Raw genomic sequence first — 10,831 nt, forward strand, 5'->3', positions numbered from 1 at the left:
TTACGTGTAATTGTAAATATTAGAGAACATCTGATGTGATATGATGACGGTCGAAGATAATGCACTAAGATACAAAGGTCTTTGAGGACACTAGGAGAACCTCATCCACATAGTGACACAAAGAGAACTTCATCCACATAGTGACACAATTTAGCCTTGCAGTAGCTTGTAGTTTAAATTTTATTTTCTTAGCTCAAATAGAAAATTTCACTTCAGCAAGTCAATGCAGCCATAATGTGAACGCCACTATCGGTATATATCAGTAATTAACGTGTTTTAACAAACTTATAGTAAAATCTATGTTGGTTGCATTTCGAAGAGTTCTCTGTACTTTGATGACCTTAGCTGTGATGCAAAATGAAAACAAATCCAAGTGAAGCAAGTGACTTATTATTACTTATAAATAGGGATGTCAATTTTCAGATATTTCCTATTATAGGGTGTTGCGGCCCTAAAGCCGGAGAGTGAAAGCCATGACGCAACACCTGGCCATATAAATGTAGGTCATTAGTGACCCAAACATGTTAAGTCGCCATACAGGAAGGTAATGTCAATAGGTAACAAGATAGACAACAAAGTATGGCCCTGCAGGTAGGGCATTAGAATTGTACCTGCTGCCCCTATTGCATGATCGTAAAAGGCGACTAAATTTAGGATCTTATCTTTTCTCTTCTTCCTAACTGACTTTATCTTTCCTAATGCCTTACTTGGCACCGCCTCATTTTTGGCCTTGAGTTGAGCGTTCGCCCCTGAGGCTCTGGGTTCTGTCCCTTGGCCGAGACACACCAAAGTCTATAAAAATGATAGTTTCTGCTCCTGCTTAGCGCTCAGCATACAGGGAGTGGGATGACTGGTTCGCCCGTTGTCAGTATAATGTGACCGGGTGGGGTGTGTTGCTTGGTGTCTTCGGCGGCATGCTTCAGTGATATAGCACTATAAAAAAGGCAACAGTTCCACTATACAAGAAGACACAACATGAACATACCGCAGTCTCCCAGTACACTCACCTCGCACAACATACACGCAACACACCTCATACATGGGAGGCCGTCCATACATGACCATAGCTGTTAATAGGACGTTAATAAATCAAACACACAAACAAGAAGAAAAAAGTAGTGTCAAAGTTGTTTATTGAAACTCTATTCAATGTGACAAAAGATGAGTAACGACAGTGCTTTCTGAAGAGAAATGTGTATATCAACGTCAAAGAGATGTTAAAGTATCAGAGGAGATTCGCCATCAGAGAATGAAGAAGATCAAACAAATAATAGAGATCGCTAGACCATTTAAAACACAGAGGATATATTTATAGTAACTACAATATAATTCCACAGTCCACTGAATGAAGGCAAACTTAAACACCAATATAGGCACGATACAGGACCTCTGACAACAAAGCTGGAACGGTGTCTTCAGCTTCATCAACGACGTCCAATACAAATGTGTACGGGAGCATTTTAGTCATATTGTTTACAGGGCATATAACACTCAACATCAGCATGAGATAACAGAAGGTCAAAATAAAACAAGTTATCCAACAATGAAATAAGTTATCCAACAATAAAACAAGTTATGTAACAATTCAACAAGTTATAATTATCCAACAATGAAATAAGTTATCCAACAATAAAACAAGTTATCCAACAATTCAACAAGTTATAATTATCCAACAATGAAATAAGTTATCCAACAATAAAACAAGTTATCCAACAATTCAACAAGTTATCCAACAATGAAATAAGTTATCCAACAATAAAACAAGTTATCCAATAATAAAACAAGTTATCCAACAATAAAACAAGTTATCCAATAATAAAGCAAGTTATCCAACAATAAAACAAGTTATCCAACAATAAAACAAGTTATCCAATAATAAAGCAAGTTATCCAATAATAAAGCAAGTTATCCAACAATAAAACAAGTTATCCAACAATTCAACAAGTTATCCAACAATTCAACAAGCTATCCAACAATGAAATAAGTTATCCAACTTTAATAAAGAAAATGTTTGTGTTTTTTTTAGGTTCAGTTCGGACCGTTGGTAACGATATAAATTGCAGGACACAAAACGAAGAATTCAAGTGGAATTTGATTTTCTCTTGTATTGTATTTCTTTCTCATATATCAAACATATGTGGCACATTACATAGAAATAAAATGAAAGTTCACTCGTATTGGTAATCCAATATGTAGACACCGAATTAGTTGTCCGTAGATGGCGATCCACCTTATAAAAGTTCCGAATTTGAATAATGTTCACACACAGTTCACTATCTGGTAATCCAAGAAATATCCGTAGTGACCGCCTTGAAGGTTGGAAATCCAACTGCTGTTCATAAATCAGGCATGGGTTATTATAATAAAATGACCATTGTCCAATAGGTATACCCGGATGTAATCAAGATTAATAGCATAAAGATATTATCACAATTAAACGACTTGACAATATATCGACAGTTTGATATAAAATATATCTACTTAAGCTTATCAATGACACCATTGCCTCAAGGAAGATTATAAACACTTTGACATGTGAATACTATATGTAATTGGTGGTCACTCCACAAAAATAAGACCACAATGCCTTAGGGTAGATTTTAAACTGATCAACACATCTATAGGTAAAATATACAATTATATAACAACAAAGAACATCTCAAATTTCTCTATGACAACTTCCTTCTCGCTCAGGAAGACTCTGTCCCAGAGTCTAAATTATTTGTCAAACAAGTCAGTGTTGATAATCTAAATACACCTAGGCTTTTCTCAACTGTATAACGTTCATTCAATAGATTGTCCATCAAATTAACACACATGTAATAAAAGTGGATACTGTTGTTTTCAAGAGACTGTTATTGGTTTTCATTGACTCCTTCAAATCTAGAAGTATAATTAGCTTAAGCTTAAGCATGGGTTAGCAAAAACTGCTAAAAACTTAATAGTAACCAAATTGGTTTCCAAAATTTCCTCGTCTTCGATTTGGCCGAAATGGTTGGTTATGATTGGGAGGTGCGTAATTTTGGCAATTTTGTTGATACTTTTGAAAATTTACACCGGAATTTTCCCTTTCGAAATTCTGAATCTTGCTTTCAAGATTAGTGATTGTTTCCTTGTATTTTGTTATATCTTTTTCGAGACGATCTATTTGACCAGATTTATCATCATCTCTTTTTTCAAAAAACGCATTCTCCCCTTTTAAACGCTCATGTTCACTCTGGTACAAATTAAAAGTTTCTGCAAAGCTGACTCTTAGCTCATTGGTATAAGTTTGATTCTCGTTTAGTTCTGATTTCAAGCGTTCATTTTCAGCTTCAAGATTTTCATTGGTGATTTTGAGCTCTTTAATTTCCAGCTCGTTTTCATTTGTGCCATTGTTGCTTTTGATCGGTGTTACAATTTGCACTTGAATTTGATTTCTTTTGTTTATTTTGGTGAATTCTGAGTCAGAAAGGTCCGAAAATGGAAATGCACATGCGATTGATTTTCGTAAGATGAACTCTGACATGCGTTTTGCGTCCCTGCTTTTGTGAAATTTACTTTTTGATTTATGATTTTGGTTTGATTGGTCCGAAATTTGGCGCTTTGAAAAACAAGCCCGTGAGAAATGTCCTAATTTGCGACACTCGAAACATTTGGCTGATTTTGCCTGACAAGTGATATTAACGTGCTCTTGAAAACAATGGAATACCCACTTACCACATCTAAAACACTGATTCCGAGGCGACGATTTTGGCCTGATAGATGACATCAGGGGTTCCTGGTGTCTTGTAGCGGTTGTTTGGCAGGCGTCGTCGGATGAATGTGTCCATCTTCGGTTGAAAGGTAGATTTGGTAGAAACGTTGTTCGTGTCGTTGAGGGGAATGCTCTTTGGTACGACATTTCGTTTCGGTATGTGGTATCCATTGTTGAAATGCGGAGCAGATTTGTGGCAACAGTACTAGTCTTGGTGCTCCAAGGTTGGGGTCTCGCTGAGGTTCCCGGGGATCTTGTGCGTAACTTGGCTTACCTGTGGCAAGTTACCCGGATTCTCCACCAATTTTAATAAAGAAAATGTGTGTTTTTTTAGGTTCAGTTCGGACCGTTGGTAATTATATAAATTGCAGGACACAAAACGAAGAATTCAAGTGGAATTTGATTTTCTCTTGTATTGTATTTCTTTCCCATATATCAAACATATGTGGCACATTACATAGAAATAAAATGAAAGTTCACTCGTATTGGTAATCCAATATGTAGACACCGAATTAATTGTCCGTAGATGGCGATCCACCTTATAAAAGTTCCGAATTTGAATAATGTTCACACACAGTTCACTATCTGGTAATCCAAGAAATATCCGTAGTGACCGCCTTGAAGGTTGGAAATCCAACTGATGTTCATAAATCAGGCATGGGTTATTATAATAAAATGACCATTGTCCAATAGGTATACCCGGATGTAATCAAGATTAGTAGCATAAAGATATTGTCACAATTAAACGACTTGACAATATATCGACAGTTTGATATAAAATATATCTACTTAAGCTTATCAATGACACCATTGCCTCAAGGAAGATTATAAACACTTTGACATGTGAATACTATATGTAATTGGTGGTCACTCCACAAAAATAAGACCACAATGCCTTAGGGTAGATTTTAAACTGATCAACACATCTATAGGTAAAATATACAATTATATAACAACAAAGAACATCTCAAATTTCTCTATGACACAACAATGAAATAAGTTATCTAACAATTCAACAAGTTATCCAACAATGAAATAAGTTATCCAACAATGAAATAAGTTTCAACAATGAAATAAGTTATCTAACAATAAAAAGGTTATCCAATAATAAAACAAGTTATCCAATAATAAAACAAGTTATCCAACAATAAAACAAGTTATCCGTTATATTTTAAGAGATAATATACTAAAACAATAGTGTTATACTATGATAACAACAGTAACTCGCTGCCCGAGTAGGAGGCAGGTTTGAACAACCTCCAGGTAAGTTTCATTTAGTTAACTAACTCTGTCATAGTAAAGAATGAAATGTCTTTGTGGCAAAGGAGGGGTATATTAATGTAGAAAGAAAATGTCAGTTATTTGGAAATAGAAATGATCCCGCTTACCAGTGAAAGCAAATTAAGTAAGCGGTGCAACTTGTTACATTGAAAGTTTGATATGATAAGAGGCTGGTGAGAAGGTCTCATAGTTCCATAGGTGTTATGTTAATGGTTACTTAATATTTCTTACCTTCCAAGACAACAAATATCCAACTTACCAAAGGTTAAATTTGAAAGTGCGAAGGATCATATTTCGACCACAAAAGAGAGGTATGACTGCCAAAGTACAGGTATAATACCATCAGGCACTATAGTAGTGTGTATGTGTGAGACAGGACTAAGATAGCATGAATGAAAATGATGAACGGCTGTGCGAATTATGGCGTGCCAGGTCACAATCTTCCAATATAGAGCCATTCATAATTATACAAGGATCTCACCACACGGAGACATAAGGAATCAAAGGGACTTGCGCTTGTGAGTAACCGCTGTAGACCTTCAAGTTTACACAACTATATTGTAAAGATTGAAACAGCTATGTGTATTATGGCACTGTGGATTACAATATCACAAGTGATACACAAAAGCATAAAAATAAAATGATACCATCAAAGGACAAAATATAGAAGGATTATGGAATTTTAATCTATGTGAACAGTGACGATTTATTTCGTTATTTTGCCGCCTGGCAACTAACTTGCGGTAAATATAATACGGCGGCGTGAAACATAATACAATCGACGTTATGAAAATCAATATTTGATTGATTTTATTTAAATTGTTGAGGAGGTGATGATAACTGTAGTATTAACGTTAAGTTGATAACTTTTGCGACTCTACAAAATTATCACATTCTCACATCCTCATTCTAAAAATCAAAAGCCGTCTCTTAAACTTGTACTTTTACTAATTGGTTTCAATATGACTGACTCACCAAACATATTTAACAGTACAATAAAACCTGTCTGGACACCAAAAAATAAATTCTGATAACTAATTATTTAATCTTTATTATATCTAATCCCTATATTGCGTGTTTGGTATTTCGTAATGTGAAAATGTTTGTCTACGCCCCCACCAACTAGATTTGGTTAAACTCTTTATCTGCGTACCGATCTGGCGCGCTGTAGCTCGAATGATCCAAATAGGGTATTCGGGTCATCGCCATAAGTTACAAACACTGATATTGAAAAGGTATTGCGTGTGTACTTCCTTATGACCACGTCCCCGAGATGAGCGGGGTGTAGCACGGATATGACGTCAGTGTTTATTACGCATGTCCTTAGTAACAACTGAATGTATTTTTTTTATCGAATGTCACACCCAAATTCAGTTCATCGTGTTGACTTTATTAGTCTTACTTGGACCGACCACGGTGGAATTTAAAATGTGAATAAGAAAAGGAAAAAGAGAGAAGTTAGAGCCCCAATATGGCAGGTCGTTAATGTCCGAAACGAGATAATTTACGCTTTAACTGCAGTTTTAACGCTTTAAGTGTGTTTAACGCGTTAAATTATCTCGTTGTTTTTTTATAGTTTTTTTTTTATATTTATAAACGGCCTTTCATTGATAGTGGTCCATCTGGCTACACCTTGCATCAGAAACTCACTTATATAAAGAATATTTGTACTGAAAATATTGATTTCGATGAACACTTTTGGGAAATTATGAAGAGCAATTAGTCAGAATCTTAAAACCATGTATATATACATGCAAATCTGAGCTGGATACCTGGTGAAACCGAAACTTTTTTTCAATATGGCGGTGGTGGAGATCATCTTGGATTTCAGACCGACCCGGAATAACAAAACTTGGCCAGGACCGTCTCAGGATCATTCCAGACAAGTTTCAGTTTAGTGCCACAGATAGACTTTATAAAAGAACTTTGAAATAGGCTTGTACTGGAAAATTCTGATAGAACAGCGGATAAGAGTAAAACTTTGCACTTGATGATGAAAGTACTGAATTTTGCATAAATATTTCTTATATTGCGAAATGTTACAAAATGGATAACGTAACTGTCATGGCAAATTGTTGGGGCCAAAAAATAGCAACACTTCATTAGCTTAGCCGCACCAATGGAACTTCAGAATAAGTTTAGAACGGGAGGAGTCGACGAACAGTGCGGATGACGACGGACGAATCGCGATGACTACAAGTCATATTCTGACCCGTCCGATAAAAGGTTCTCCAATATACCAAATAATTGAACTATCAATGAGGACGATCGAGATTTCCTTCTGCTCAAATGATGATAGTATTATGTATACGTCATTTTGATAAGATGTTAGGAGGTGATATGGGACATTTTTGCGATAACGTCACAAATATACTTGTTTCAAATCGTAATTGTGCATTCCACGAACAGAATATTCTGAAAGGGAAGCACTTGGTTTTGCGGTTAAATCCAATCACAAGTGCTCTCTTTTAATATGTTTGTGTTGGATTTCTTTTAAACGTAATGATATACAATGTAATACAAATTGCATTACAATTTCTAGTACTATTCGGCTTATCCCTAGATTTGTAACTACACACTAACAGTAATTTAGTCCAAATGTACGACGTGAATGAACAAGTTCCACACTATTTCTCGTTTATCTGCATTCAGAATATTTTTCTCCTTGAAATGTAGCAAGTTAGTTAAGGCCCGTATCTCCAAACCTAATTTAAGTTTACGACACTTTGAACGGCATTATCGCCGAGGTTGTAGACATTAACAGTTGCACAGTTGTAAAAACAGTTTAAACTCATCAGGCTTGGAGGTAGAAAAAACAACATACACACATAACTTGAGATCAACATAGCAATTTATTACATTTTTTTCAAACAAGAAAGAATACTATTATGCAAATTAAAACTATATGGTACGTCTGGGGTAACTCAAGCAGTCCCATTACTAGAGGTTCTAGGCTTAGATGCCACCTACAGTCTGGGATAAGTAACTTGTGTTTAAGGCTCAGCACATGTGTCTGGAGGTTTCAGTTTGTCACGGGATGTTAACACCAGAATTCTGGCTATACAGCTTTTGAATGCTGAAGTCATGGAATCGATATAGGTTAACATGTCATTCATTAAGTTTATTAACGGGAAAATGTCAGAGCTGATCTTCTCAATTGGTCTAACGTAAATGGAAAATTTCGCTCGACACTTGGAGTTAAAGAGAGGGAGATGTTTGTTTCAGTCTTATTTTTTCTCTAAGCTCATTGGGCTGTTTTTGAGCATAAAAAGACCTTGTGTAGTAAATATGATTGTTGCACAAGTTAGTTATCCAAGGAAGTGAGTGAAAATAAACGAAGAAGTTGTTATCTTGATAGAATAATGCCCACAATGAGCAGGAAATGAAACCAATCTACAGTCACTGCTATTGGAAACGTCTAAAAAGTAGAAATAATTACTAAATCCTACGAGGTGACTAGAATCATATAATATAATTCACACAAGCCCATACTATCACACTTTACAAATCAGAACATCTAAAGCATATATAGTAGCCGTTCTCTCTTTGTGTTTGACACAACATCCACAAACGTCCCAATCACACAAACGTACCCATACTCTCTTTCATATCCAAGGCCCAAATATCACAAAATTATTCAGACTTTAAATTTACTAAAAGTTTGATTTGCCTTGACATTTCAGGATAATATATTCTTCTACTTTTCCAACCATAATTCAAGTAAGTGAATACACATGTCAAATATATACTATAGATCAATAATTCTAATAATAAAAACGAAATGATCATTGTTTATCTAATTAAACCAAAATGAATATTCTACATCTAGATGTTTCTCGATCTTAACAAGAAAAATGTTAAAATAGCAAGATATAACAATTTCGGCATTTTAGAACTTGTATTTTCCAAGACCAATGTGTCAGCTGAAGTGAAATGAAACTCATAAATTGCTATCCATGGCATCTAATCCACTCTATGTACTTATAATGGGATTATAAACATTTCCTACAATAGACGTCGGACACAACATGATAACAACACTAGTAGAACTCTCTGGTAAGCTGTGACAACTGTGGTAATGGGTATGATCTATAGATGAAATGTCTCAGTAGGTTTTGTTCCAACAGTTGTCATGGTAATAAGTATCACAATATTATCATTATAATGGCACAAAAATATGTTGTACTACACTTTAACACCATGACCATTCACACAAAAATCATTGAGCAGGACATGTATTTCTCTTTACTCAAATTGTTGAGATATATTCTTCTGGAAATTTCATTTTCTTGTTGTTTTTTTTTTAATTTTTGGAAATCTGTAAATACTTATATACCCTGTATTGTGATACACTAAATATATTTACCTCTAAAAAGCTGTATGTAGCTGCTGTTCATTGACTACTGAGAAATGTTATGCACTTAGTTCATTCATTATTGATGTTTGTGTAAGAGTAATCGGTCTAAATACCATATTCAATCTAATAAAGTGTCTAGGGTGGTTGTGAAAAATAGAAAAATATAAGGGCGCTTGATAGGGCCAAATTAGGGCAAACATTTCACAACTTTATCGCACAGCATAAGCCTGTTAATTTACAAAATAAATTAATTAGAGAAACCTACACACAGTTTCAGTGTGCATTAAGTTAATGTAAGTGATGTAGAGACCTCAAAATAACAGAGGAGTTCTCACAGGGACAGGATGCTTATTGGGTCGAATACGGTAAAATAGTATTTGTAATTAGTGTCTGATCAGTCATGGTATTAGATTAAATGTTAAGTTACAAAGATTCACTGCACATATTTCAGCAATAAAGAAAAGTGTTGACTGTTTTCATCACTAAAATCAGCATCAAAACCAAGTAATATAATGAAAGTTTTTTAGATCACAAAGTTCAAGTGTACAATGTTTTATGATGCTTACGAGAAGTATTTCCAAATTATTTATATGCCGATTCTAATGAATGGCATATCCAAATATTTTATTTGCCTATATTTCAAGAAATCAAAGTGACATCCTTTGTTTTCAGTAAGTGAAAATTAAGTTTGATGTGGATATTTTTTAAGGCAGGCATACTTCTATTCAATTCTGGAATCATGCAAATCTTTTTTTTTTGTATATTTTGAAAAATGAAAATTTTACAATAACAAATCAAGGCAGAGAGCAAAATGAAACTCATTTCAATCATACATTCTCCCGGCCTGTCTCGTATCATTGAGTAGTTTATATGTACAGAAAGGCACAACATTCAGGGCAAAACATATTGGTCCCTCTACATCACGTGTACGGACATAGGGAGGAGTCGCACAACATCTAACCAACTTTATGGAATTTGATTACGTGCCACTTTTTATCTCAAAAATCATATTACACCCAATGTCGTTAATTGAAGCTACGTGCATATTGACAGGCAAAAATCATGCTTTGCTCTACTTTAAGAAACCATGCTCCCTTTTCAATGTATGCGTTAGCTGTACAGTTGGAGAAAAACAATAACAGTTTATCCAATAACACGCATCGTCACAACATAGAATCTTACACCATAACAAAGGGAGAGAACCTGTATAGATATAGCCTGCTGTTTGATCACTTTTCATATTTTTATGAAATAATATTTGTTGAAATTGAAGTTAACAAACAAAATTTTAGTCAGGAGAATTCAAGTTGGTAATTAACAAACAGTATAGAAAGGCCTACTGAGTTATTGCATTAGCAATAATCAACATCTTATAAATTGTGAACTTATCCTTCAGGTGAAACTTTGTATGTATTCTGATAAACCCTAACATCTTGTCTTAGATCATTATTAAGGTC

Source organism: Argopecten irradians, chromosome 5 (assembly GCF_041381155.1).
Source record: "Argopecten irradians isolate NY chromosome 5, Ai_NY, whole genome shotgun sequence".
NCBI lineage: Eukaryota > Metazoa > Mollusca > Bivalvia > Pectinida > Pectinidae > Argopecten > Argopecten irradians.